This window comes from Tetrao urogallus (assembly GCF_951394365.1).
Source record: "Tetrao urogallus genome assembly, chromosome: 1".
Classification (NCBI taxonomy): Eukaryota; Metazoa; Chordata; class Aves; order Galliformes; family Phasianidae; genus Tetrao; species Tetrao urogallus.
Window position 1 is genome coordinate 104,339,851 of NC_136813.1, and position 12,216 is coordinate 104,352,066.

The following is a 12,216-nucleotide window of genomic DNA, read 5'->3' on the forward strand; positions in this document are numbered from 1 at the left end:
ATATTAACTGTGAAACTTAGAGTAACCAGATCATGTGAATATACTTGAAGACATATGCTTGGATGAGATGAATCTCACCGCATGAGTTAAGGTCAAAACTGAGTTTTCCTGTGAGGCTTATAATTTACAGTAGGCAGTGTTAGGGTTTAGAAACTTTTATTCCTTCAGAGTTGTTTTATCTAGAGCGTTAAAACTACAGTTACATGCAGTCATCTTCCTTGTATATGTGATACAGTGGGAAAAGACCAGGGAGAAAGGTGAATACTTGTGTTTCCCTCCACCTTTCTGGGGTGGAGGCAGATAGTTATATCAGTCCCACCTTCCATATCTGTGTACTATGTGTCAATACTATGTGAATTCTCTGTCACTTGGTTTGGGAATATCAGGGCTGCTGTTATCAGCCCTGCACCCCTCCCTAGCATACGTACTAAATCTGATGCTAGTTTGATTTTTATGAAGGCCAAGAGAAAATACTAAGGCTCAAGAGAATAAAAAGGATGGCAAGAAGAGGTACGTCTAAGTTCCAGTATCTGTGTGTGTTGGTGATTATTTGCAGGCCCCCGCTAACGTTGTTCTTATGGTTGAATATATCCTCAGGAATTCACACATGCATGTGGGAAACTTTTTCACAGCTGCTAATTATGTGTGTTTTTGTGATATATTTTTCTTATTTCAGTAGTCATACTATTCCTGTCAAACATGTACAGTTTATTGACAACTAGACAATGGACTGTGGGCTCTATTAATGATACTTTGGCCAGGATAATCTGTGTGAATTTTGTCTATTATTGTAGACAACCTTGAGAGGGAAACTGAGGTAGGTGGGGGTAGGAGGATGGAACTGAAAGCTCATGGCGTTCACTGTCTTGAAAGAAGCTTTATGTTCATTTTTGAAGTCACAGGTCTGATATTACTATGCTAATGCATGCTGCATCTGAAATTCCAGAAGTCTATATAGAAAACAAACTTGAATATCCCTGTTTATATGTGCAATTTTAGATGGTCAGCTTGATTTCATATGGAAAAACTCAATCTCACTTAATGATGTAGTGGAGGAAAATGTGCTGTGTACACAACTGGATAGATAGTCTAAGTAGTTCATGCGAGGGTCACAAAATTTGGCAGATTTGGAAGTGACTTAACAGAGTTAGTTTTTTCATATGCATCTTTCTGTTATTAAAGGAGATGCAAATTGGCGTAACTCTTATTTAAAAGATTTTCTTGACATTAGTCTAACAATGATAATCACCTAATGAACTGAATGTACAGATCCACTGTTTTCTTTCAAGAGTTGCTTTTCATGTCCAAACTACTCTAATTGCTACCTCCATAATTGTGTAACTCATGGAAATTACTAAAGACAGGTTGATTTAAACACGGTGTTAAAATTTAAAAGGAGTGACAGTATTAATAAAGTGAAACAATCAGAATAGATCTATTTGACAAAGCCAGTAATTATAAACTTGAATACCAATTAGTTCTGAGTTGGTAGGTTTATTTCAGCTCTTATGTTGGACTTGAGAATAATTATATTTATTTTCCAAGCTATTCAAAACATCCAGAAAAATAAAGTGTGAATTCATTGTATAGAAACAACACAGCAAGCACTTGTCTTTCCAGTATTTTGATGTAGTCACAGTGAAAATATACATGCTGGTAAATCCATCTACTCAAAATAGACAAACTGTTACCCTTTTGCTGAATTGAAGTACTGAAATTTATCAGGGAGAGTTCTGCAGGTGGGAGAAATCGATCCAAGTAGGACAGTGTGAAATAGTAATGGAAAAACTGCTAAGGAGGTTTTTGAAGATATATTGACAATGCATTTGCTCTTCTCACAGCGATTTATCTCATGTTTAGAACTATTGCCTTTAACAGCACAGTCATTATAGTGGTGCTTTCGGATTTTTCTCTTGCGAGTGACAAGTCCATCCATCTATCAAATATGGAGAAAACAGTGTTTCCCTTGATTTCCTTTGGGATTACCACTAAGGTAAAATAATTAAAATTGGAATGTCGAATTTTTTTGTTGTCTATGAATGCAAATAAGTGCCTGTACTTTCTATAAGTATGTATTAGCAGAGTGGAAGCAAACTTGCTTGTTTTAGAAAGTATTAAATGTTGATTGCAAAGCAGGGTGTTGCAAGCAAGACTTGATGGAATTTCTCTCAAGAAGAAATAGGTAAGGTCTTACTGTTTGGGGCATCATAAATTGAACAAGAAGAGAACATTAGAGAGCGCTGCTCTCTAGATGGATGAATGAACTTAAATTACTAGTAGTGCTTCTTTAACAATGCATCCTTGTAAATTTTGACAGGAAGACATGTAATACGTTCAATTATATGTGAAGTATGTGTAATTTCTGCTAGAGCTTTGACAGTGCAGTTTATTTCTTATGATAGTAACTGAGAAATAGGGAAGTAAGACAATAAAAATGTGAGTACACTGATGCTAAACATACACATGAGGAAATACTTGTAACAACATGCCTATTCCGTACTTTGATTTTTATTTTTTCTCCTCAAAAGTTTTGAGAGACAATTCTTTGGACTGAAGTCCACTCCTCCTATCAATTGTTTAGAAAATAAAATAAATACAGTAGTATCACTGTCACTGCAAAATATGGTGTCTTCTATGTTTTGAGCATATGTGTGAGGACTATGTACAAGTACAAATTCAGCGTTCTTATTGTTGGGTATAACAGCAGTGCTTCATTTATTTCTCAGTCAAAGTAGATTGTAGTCAGGATATGGAAAAAGGGGATGATGGAAATAACAACACTTCAAGAATTTGTTCTCAAAGTTTGGTGAAGTTTTTGGAAATGAGCTATAGCATCACTTTCAAATGCTTTATTTCAAGTAAACTTATCAGACATAATATAAACAAAGTGAAAAAAGCTACTGTCAGCTTATCTAAAAAAGCCGGTACATTCACAATATGAGTTTCTGATATGAATGTTTTTTCAAGCAGTACAAAGATTATATTCTTATTCCTTTGTTTCTTTTGTCAGCTGATAATTTCATACTGTTTTAAATTAAGTAGCATTGAGGTCAGCCATGTGGAAAAAGAAAATATCTCGGGAAATTATATTTTAAACTAGTAAATAGTTGGACTAGTAACTAGTAAACTAGTAAGAAAGTTGGACAAAAGAGTATCTGAAAAAGAGAGGGAGTTGATGGCTTTTGTAGGTCATGAGAAATATGTTAAAAGTAATAAGAATTTAATGAGTGCATGTTTTGATTGCAGATTTGCAATGGTACTGGATATGAGAAGGTTACTTTTGTCAGAATGTCAAGAATCTTCCTCAGTGTTTTGGTAGTAGAAATGCCACAGGGAGGCCAGGAATGGAAACTTTCAAGGAGGTTATATGATGAACCTGGAAGAAACCTCTGTTTATTTGGATCTCTTTTTGGCATTTAAATTTCTGATAGAAGTCATGCTGATTTCGATTTTGGCAGAGTCCTTATTGTTCGTGTTCGTTGTGTGTGTTGAGGAATTTTATTAGCTGGTTCTATGGCAGAGACCATAAGAAAAAAAAATCATTTGTAAATGAATCAAAAACATTTTTTCCTACTTTTTTTTCTCTTAAAAATGTCTTTTTTGTTTTGTTTTTTGAAAATGTAAGCTGAAAAAGCTGTGCGAATCTCTATAAATCAGCCGCAAGCGATCAAGCTGTACTCTCAGACATAGTATTCTCTGAACTGGAAGCTTGAATTACGCTATATGGAATCTTGGTGCATTTTTTTTTTCAAGACTAATTCTAAAAATAGCTACTGTGTTTAATATAATGAAAAAGATGCTAGTTACATCTAAATAAAAAAATAGGGCTCATATGTTCATGATATGTTTTTTCTCCTCTATTAGCACAAAACTACAGATTATCAGGTGTGTTGATAACTAATGCTGCTTAATGTTTTTATAGGTAGAAAATACAAAAGTGGGATTTTTTTTATTTTTTATTTTTTTTTTATACAACTGTATTGTAGTGGAAATACTGAGTCATGGCTTGAAGCAGTGATTGAGCAACTGGTGAGAAGGCAGGGCCAACCCAGGGGAGCTCAGGTGCATGCAGTGCATCCAAGTGGCTAGAAGAGGTGGAGCCAGGACTGTTTAAGGGCTGGCAGGGAGGTGAGGGTACCTCATAGGAGGATCCCTGCCTCCCTGAGGGCCTTATAGGCCTTTTAAAGATAAGTATTTTTTTCTCCTCCTTTTATTTCTGTACCTACTGCTGTCACATTTAAGCAGAACCTCACTTGCTGTAGCCTAAGACCTTGCTGCTCTGCATGCTTTCTATCATGCTACACCTATTTAGAGGAATGTTCGTAAGAAGGATAAATCTCATTTAGATAATGCCGGGACTGGTGTTTGAAAGCTTTTGACTTTATGAAAAGCTAGTTTAGAAAACAAGATGTGTTATACTGAATTAAACTTGCACCATGACTGTTGTTTTTTCTGTCTGAACAATGAGGTAAATTACTGTGACGGAAAAAACTCAGAACCTTGTGCCCTGCTATGTGAAGGAAGATTGTTGTTGAGCAGAACGCTCAATCTTTTTTGAGTTTATAGGTTGCAAATATTGTTATAGTGCCTCTCAGGAACCTCATAAATTACTTTAAAATTCTGGGAGAGATCCTAATTTTCGTAGTTAACTTTGACAGAACATGTAGGTTAGTAACTCATCTTTCCAGAAGTCCCCTACTAAGAGTCTGCGAATGCTATGGTACCTGGTAAGAGTTGGATAATGTTTGTGTTGATTGCCTTGCAGTTGCTCAGAAGACTGGAGGGATGCAGTGGAAAAACCCTGGTAATTTTTTGCTAGATACACATGATTCTTGTGTGAACAGTGAAAGCTTAGTCACTTCATTTTCCTTGCTTACGTAATTCTTTGAAAATGTTTCTAAGTATTCCATTACCCCTTCTCTATGCAGTGCCAGTTGCTCTTTGAATCTTCTTAGAAAAGATGTGATTAAATGCTGCTACATCGGAAAGTAACAGATTGCTCTAATTGAACTGTAACAACTTATTTATGCTGTATCAATAGCTTATTCAAATTTTAAATTTGGTATGGTTTACATGGTTTTTGGTCCTAATTCTTTCTTACAATACATATTTAATATTATAATCATTTATATGCATGACAGAAGATTATGTACCATATATTTCTTTTCTTTTCTTTTCTTTTCTTTTTTTTTTTTTTTTTTTGAAAATACATCTATGTTTCTAGTTTATGGAAAGATGAACTTGCTGTTTCTGTATCCTATGGGAATGTAGCTCTACTCCTTTATATTCCAAATTCATGTTATTTTTTTCTCATCACAGTTCTTCTCTCCTCTCTCCCTTTTCATGGCTATACTAAGGTCTGTATGAACAAATACATAAAAATAAATGTTAATATGCAAATGCTGTTTTAATACAGAGCTCAAACTTTTTATTCCAATGAACCTTACCTTCAAAATTAAAGTATATTAGCTGTTGTGAATTTGCTTCCTTTAGATTTTCTATGAAATCCCATTAGAGAGGTTTAGAACAAAAGCCTGTGAGAAATTTTATCCTTTAAATACTGTGGAAGGTGTATTTTAAAAAATCTATTTTCAATTAAAAATGAGTTTAATCATCAGGACAGTAGAACACAGTAGTGGATCTGTATTGGAAGAGACTATATAGATGATTGATTTGAATGAAGCTAAAAAAAATACTGGCTATATATAGTGACTTTCTTTTTAAAACATATTTTGTAAAAGTATTTTTTCTTTTAGAATTGGAAATTAGTGGATGGCATCTGCTGGGTAAAGTATTCTCTTTTCATACCTTAGTACTGTTGAAATATTGAAAATGAAACATAGAATCCAGGGAGTTTCACACTATGTAAATAGTAACTGCAGGCTTAAACAGTTGAGGTTAGGAAGAAATGAGTTTTAATTAATATCTTTATGCTCGTGGATTTCACTTTAAATTATTATTTGAAGTTCCATTTAGTTTTTTCCTCACAGAGGCGATCTTTTAAAAAAAAATTACAGCTCAGATGTTCATTTCTGTGAGATGGTTAGTGCCTTCAATTTTCATCAAACTCATTGTAAAATGAATGAATGCAACAGATTAAGAAATTGAGTCTTAAATTATTCATTCATTATTCACGGGACTGGAAATCTCTAGCTAGGAGAATTCATATGGGTAAAAGAAGAGGATGCTTTGGAAATAAAGTTTTTAAACATGATCTTGAAGTGGCAAGGACAAATCACAAACAAATAAAACACTAAAGAACTTTAAACAATATGGCAGGATATATGGTAAAAATATAACTTTCAGATCAGTATAATTTGGCTGTAGACTGTGAAGTTTGGAGACTTCTTTCTAGCAGTGAAAACTGAATAAATTGCAAGATAGTTGAAGACAATCATGTAGCTGTAGTAATTTTTCTGCTCAGTATCTTGTGGCAGTTGTGCATGATATAAATATTATGTTGCATTTGTGGACAGCTTAGAGAATTGAAATTTGTAGTTAGAATAATCAAATAAAGGCAGATGTGAGCAGAGAAGATTAGATCAAAAACAATTTTGAGTATGGAAAAATCGAGACTTAAAATAAAACAAATGTACCAGCCTGTGTAAAAAAGATTTTCTAATTATGGATATCTATAACTAGAGAAGGTACATTATTATTATATTAATCTAATAAAATTTGGTGGCTTCTTAATGAAATTCTTTCACCTTCTGTCTCACAAGATTGAGATCTCTCTGAATCCCAGACTGTAGGAGAAAGATTTTTAACTTCATCTCACCCAAAGGACTCTGAAGGGATTGGTCTGGACCTCAGGGTCAATAGTTTAAAATCTAGTACTTTTTTCAGTAACCTGAACATACTTAACACCCTACTCTGCAATGTTTCCTTTCGATGGTAGAATAAAATACTTCACTCTTTTGTTTAGAAAATTCCTCTTCTGCATTGTCTATGAATATGTCTTGTGGCACTGATATTTAAGGTGCAAAATGTTTTCTTTTTAGAAGCGATTTATGATAATAATTTTGAAATTGCTTTTAAATGTCTCAGAATGGGTATTTTATGGCTCATCTATGTGGAAAATATCAAACTTACTGAGTGTCATCTTTCCTGAGCTGTTCTTTGCATTAGCCTCTCATGGGTGCTGGTTGTATTTATTTTATCATCAATAGCCATAGATGGCTATTTTTATTGAAGAGTAACTCCTAAGAGCTTGTCATAGTCCATCTGTATTTTGACATGACTGTAACATGCACTCAGATGCCACCTTCTTTAATGGATTTTCAGTATTTGTGAATTAGCAGGTCACACTTGCAACATAGGCCAGCAACATCTACCCACAATCTACTTTGTTTCAGTCTTCCTCAGAATAGCTCCTAAAAGGTGAGCAACTGCTTCCTAAAGTCTGCTCATCCCTTAACTATTCTGAGAGAAGTGAAATGCTCGAGTTGTGCTGAATGAAGTTATAATGTGGCTGGTAAGAGGTTGAAAACAGCACTGATAACCTTAAGATAACTACTCTAAAGCATAACTAGTTATGTAAAACATCAGAATAGATTGTACATACAATACTTTCTTTAAAGAGTGTGAAAGGAAAAGAAAAATGGAAGAACACCCAGCTATTCTAAGTAAGGGAGAAAAAGAATGAATTAAGCTATGATTAAATTGATCTGTCTTTCTGGGAAACACATGAAAATTTGTATTTCAAAAAGATACGTTAGCATCCAAAAGAAAAGAAGGCTATAATAACCTGTATTAATTTATCAAGAAAAAAATCACTTGCATTCTACCTACTGAACTCAGTGCGGAAGGTGAGAAAAGTAAGTATCAGAGGCCTGATAAGGTTTATGACATTCTCTCGGATTATACTTAAAAGGAAAATAAGGAAATGAATAGGAAAAGCTGGAAGCGTTGCGTGAAAGTATTTAAAACTCCATAGTGACCATTGATGTTTGCTGTCAAAATGGAGGGATGCATGGAGCATGGCTCAACAGATCTCAGTATACCTTGAAATTCTTGTTGGTGTCTTGGGTAGCAGAGCATGGAATGTATTTACTAGACTTGTAAATGACACATAATAGAACAACCTTCAAACACCCTGGAGAATGCTGTTCAGATTCAGAGTGATTTTTCTGGAAAGAATGGACTAAGCCCTGCATAGTACAATAAAAACAGTGCAAGGTAGAAAACTTTACAACCTGCAAAAACAAAGTCTGGAGAATGACTCACCATCAGTTTTGCAGAAAAAGGCATAATTGACTCATGTTCACATGATAATAATGTAATGCTTCTGTGAGAAGGACAGATATCATGTAGCACGTAAACAGGACTGCCTGTACAATGCATACAAGGTAATCTTTTGCTTTCCTTAGCACCAAATACTTAGTGTGACTTGCAGCTGAGTGTTCACCTTTCTGGAAAGATGTGTAATTGTGGTTTTTCATACTGAAGGCATTACTGTCTTTTCCTTTCCAGAACTTTTGTTCTTAAATACTTGTACACTTAAGCTGCAAAGTGAAAGATAAAATTAACACTGGCCACTCTTGTTTGAGTACTACAAGTTCCAACCCTACCCATCCATCAAAACCTATTAATTGCCTATAGCAATTCAAATAATGCTGACTCATTGATTCAAAAAAAATTCTGTGACTCCCACAAGATCCTGCTTGCTCAATACTTAATTTGATCTGTGTCTACCCTTCTATATCACAGTTGGCTTTACAAACAGGCTTATGCACTTGCAGCTAAGGGGTCTTTCCTCTATACTGAGCAGTCAGATTTTCTCTTTGGCTTTCAGTTTCAGTGTAGGCCTTAATAATTTATGGCCTTTCAGTGGTGATATTTACAGAGAAAAGGCTGAGACCTCAACAGAAGTACACTTACCTGCCCTAAAGTTGCTCTGAGCAATTGATGTGTGACTGGACAGAAAAATACTCATTTCTGAACAGGCAAATTCAAGCAACTTATCCTGTTTACAACCTATTTAACATAGGTTGGAAAGGACCTAAGATCATCTAGTCCAACAGTCTTTCTATCTCCATTACTACCCACAAAACTACTAAGCCATATCTTGTAGCACCTCATCCAGATGCCTCTTGACTGAGTCTAATTTCACTGATTAAATGAGTCTTTACTATTTGCAGCAGCATAACAGTACACTGAATACTATATAAAACCTATCACTGTTTCATTGCTGAAGCTGGAGATAACTGTCTGTTAACTCAAGCAGGTAGGAGGTAAGACACTGCTGTGAGCACACAGGTTCTTATGCCTAAGAAGCTCTAGCAAGCGCTGTGCTTTTGTTGCTGCCAATACACAGGTCACTGAAGAGGTATCTGTTGTGCCATCTCAGCACCTCCAGATCTGTGAAAATATCTAAGGCAGATAGGGATTGTTTGTAACAGCAGTAACAATTTCAATTCAGTTTCAGCTGTGCTTGTTTCTTGGGAAGTTAATCCTTGGCTTCACTGTTTTTTTTGTGTTTTTTTTTTTTTTTTTTTAAACTGTTTTCTGAGCAAGAGAGTTTCTTATTATTGATGAGGAATTGTGCATTAATGTCTGGCTTTTTTTATGTGTTTCTCCTGACAGCGGGGGACACATTTCTTAGTTTGACATGCAGCATTAAATAATTTTACCCTTGAATTCTGAGTTTCTTGAAATGAGCTGAAATCTAAAAATATTTCTGGCAGAAGCAGTTACACCAGATATCTTAATTATTATGTTTCCAAGGGAATGACAGTCTGTGTAAGAGAAGTTGACATGTCTTCCTGCAGCTATGTGCTTTTTATATTGGAACTTGAGGGTATTATAAATTACCTAGGAGAGAGAGACAGACATAAACATGTTAAATCAGATTTACGCCAGTTCTTATAGGATGTAGTAAGAGGATTAACCCTTTCAATTCTTTTTAATTTTGTACAATTGAACTTACTCATGATAGCAGATATCTCAAATGCATATTGAGATATGATAAAAGCTTTTCCGCTGCTTGCTAGTCTGCAGCTTGATCACCTACAGTGACTGCGGGGAATGTAGGGCTCAGAAACAGGGCAGGGGAGCAGTGCTGATGGAGCGACTGTTGGAAAAAAAGCACCCATTTTTCTTTTTAACCAGCTTGATTTTGAGGCACTGCCTACTATTCCTACTGCTAAATATTCTTGACTGTCAGGGCATGCAAGCTCTGCCCCTGTCCCTCCTGGTTAAATGGGAAGAAGGAGGCATTCTTCAGACCCTGTACTGTGCAGCTAACAGAATAAATGAGTAAAGATGAAAGTAGATTTAAAAATAGACCCTGCTGATGGAGTATTGTTGTTGTTTTGTGTTACACTGTCATCTAATTACTTATCCAGCTTTCTCAGAAGAGAGACAAACAGGTCAGTACTAGAATGGACTTGAACTGTTCACAAAAATACAGAAATCTCTTCATATCTTTGAATATATTGTTACTAGATGAAGTAAAAATTCTTCGGGGAAAAAAAAAATCACTATGATATTTTATATGGAGACTTCTATTCAATTTTGAGTGACAAGCAGCTGTCAACCAAAATATCACAATCATAAAACAAATTGCCGACAGTCTGTAATTTGCAACTAAGATATAAAAACATTGTTAGATACAAAAACATTGATATCTGATTCTCTCCAATTATTACAAACTATCTTATCTACTTGTCACTCAATTTTTTTTTTTTCCTTGCTGCTGTCTTTCATCACGTCCAGAAAGGTATTATGCTTGAGTGCTGACTACTTGGATATATGGGCTATTAGGTTGTCTTTATTCGAACTCCTATACTTCTTTCAGAATAAGTCACGAAGTTACAGAAACTCTGGAACAAGTTTCTGTGAGGGGTGATTGATGCTTTATGCCTGTGTTCAGGAGGTATTTGGCTAATGCCTCCACTAATAGGTTTCAACTTTTAGTTAACTCTGAAGTAGTCAAGCAGTTGAATTCAATGATCTTTGCAGGTTGCTTCCAAATGAACTATTCTTATTTTATTCAATTTCTGAAGTCGTCATTACTACCTTGATGGGCATATATTTAATTTTAGAAGTTCTGTTTCTACAGAGACATGCTGTCCTAACAGTAGACTGCTGTTAGGATATTTATGAAGACAAACACTAGAGGAAAATAGTGTTCAAGCTTCACAGTGCTACTACGAGAGCTGCGCTGAATAGTATTTTGTATGGTATGCTTCCTCTTTTTCCTTTTTTGGGTCCAATGTTGTTAAGTGTACTATCAGGCTGTGGTTATGTTTTGTTTCCCCAATTCTTCACAAGAAAGTGGATGCTGGTAGCAGCATGGAGATATGAGGTTTCAGGGATTCTGTCAGAAAACCTGTGTTTTCTTGCGTCTAGTATCTAGATTTGTGAATGTGAGAAAAACTAAATATTGGAATACTTCTTGTTAATCTAAATATGTGATAAGTGTGAAGTGGAAAGATTTCCCTGAAATTTGAATTAGCCTGCAAATGAAATACCTTCTTTCCTTCTGTTATCTAGAAGTGAAGAAGTGAGCGAGTAGATTTCATGAACAGCTTCACTTTCAGAAGCTTCTTAATGAACTGAAATTTTCTGATTTAATTATTTATTTCTAAGAAACTTTCAGAGTTTTAGAGGGACTTAAAGAGGGATCTTGAGAGGTGGGCTCATGTAAACAGTGTATGATTCAGTAAGGTGAAGTGCAAGGTCCTGCACAGATTGGGTAACAAGTGGATAGAGAGCAGCAATATGGAGGAGGCTTTGGGATTACTGGTGGATGAAAAACAAAATATGACCCAACAATGTGCATTTATAGCCCAGAAAGCAAATTATGCAAAAAAAAAAAAAAAAAGTGTTGGCAGTAGGGCAAGAGATAAGATTGTACTCATGCTCCTATGCGCTCTCTGTCCCATGAGAGCGCACTGAGAGTACTGCATTCAGGCCTGGAATCCACAGCATGAGGCAGAACTGGAGCTCTTGGGTGGGTTCAGATGAGGGCCATTAAGATGATCAAAGGGCTGAAGCATGTCTTCTGTGAAGGCAGACTGAGAAAGCTGAGGTTGTAGAAGCAGAAGTCTCTGGAGGGACCTCACTGAGTCCTTCTAGTATTTGAAGGTAGCTTGTAAACAGGAGGGAGACTTTTTACTTTTTACATGGTCTGATAATGATGGGACAAAAAACTAAAAGAAGTGATTTTAGATTAGGTGTTATGTGGAAATCCTTTACTCAGAGTGGTGAGGC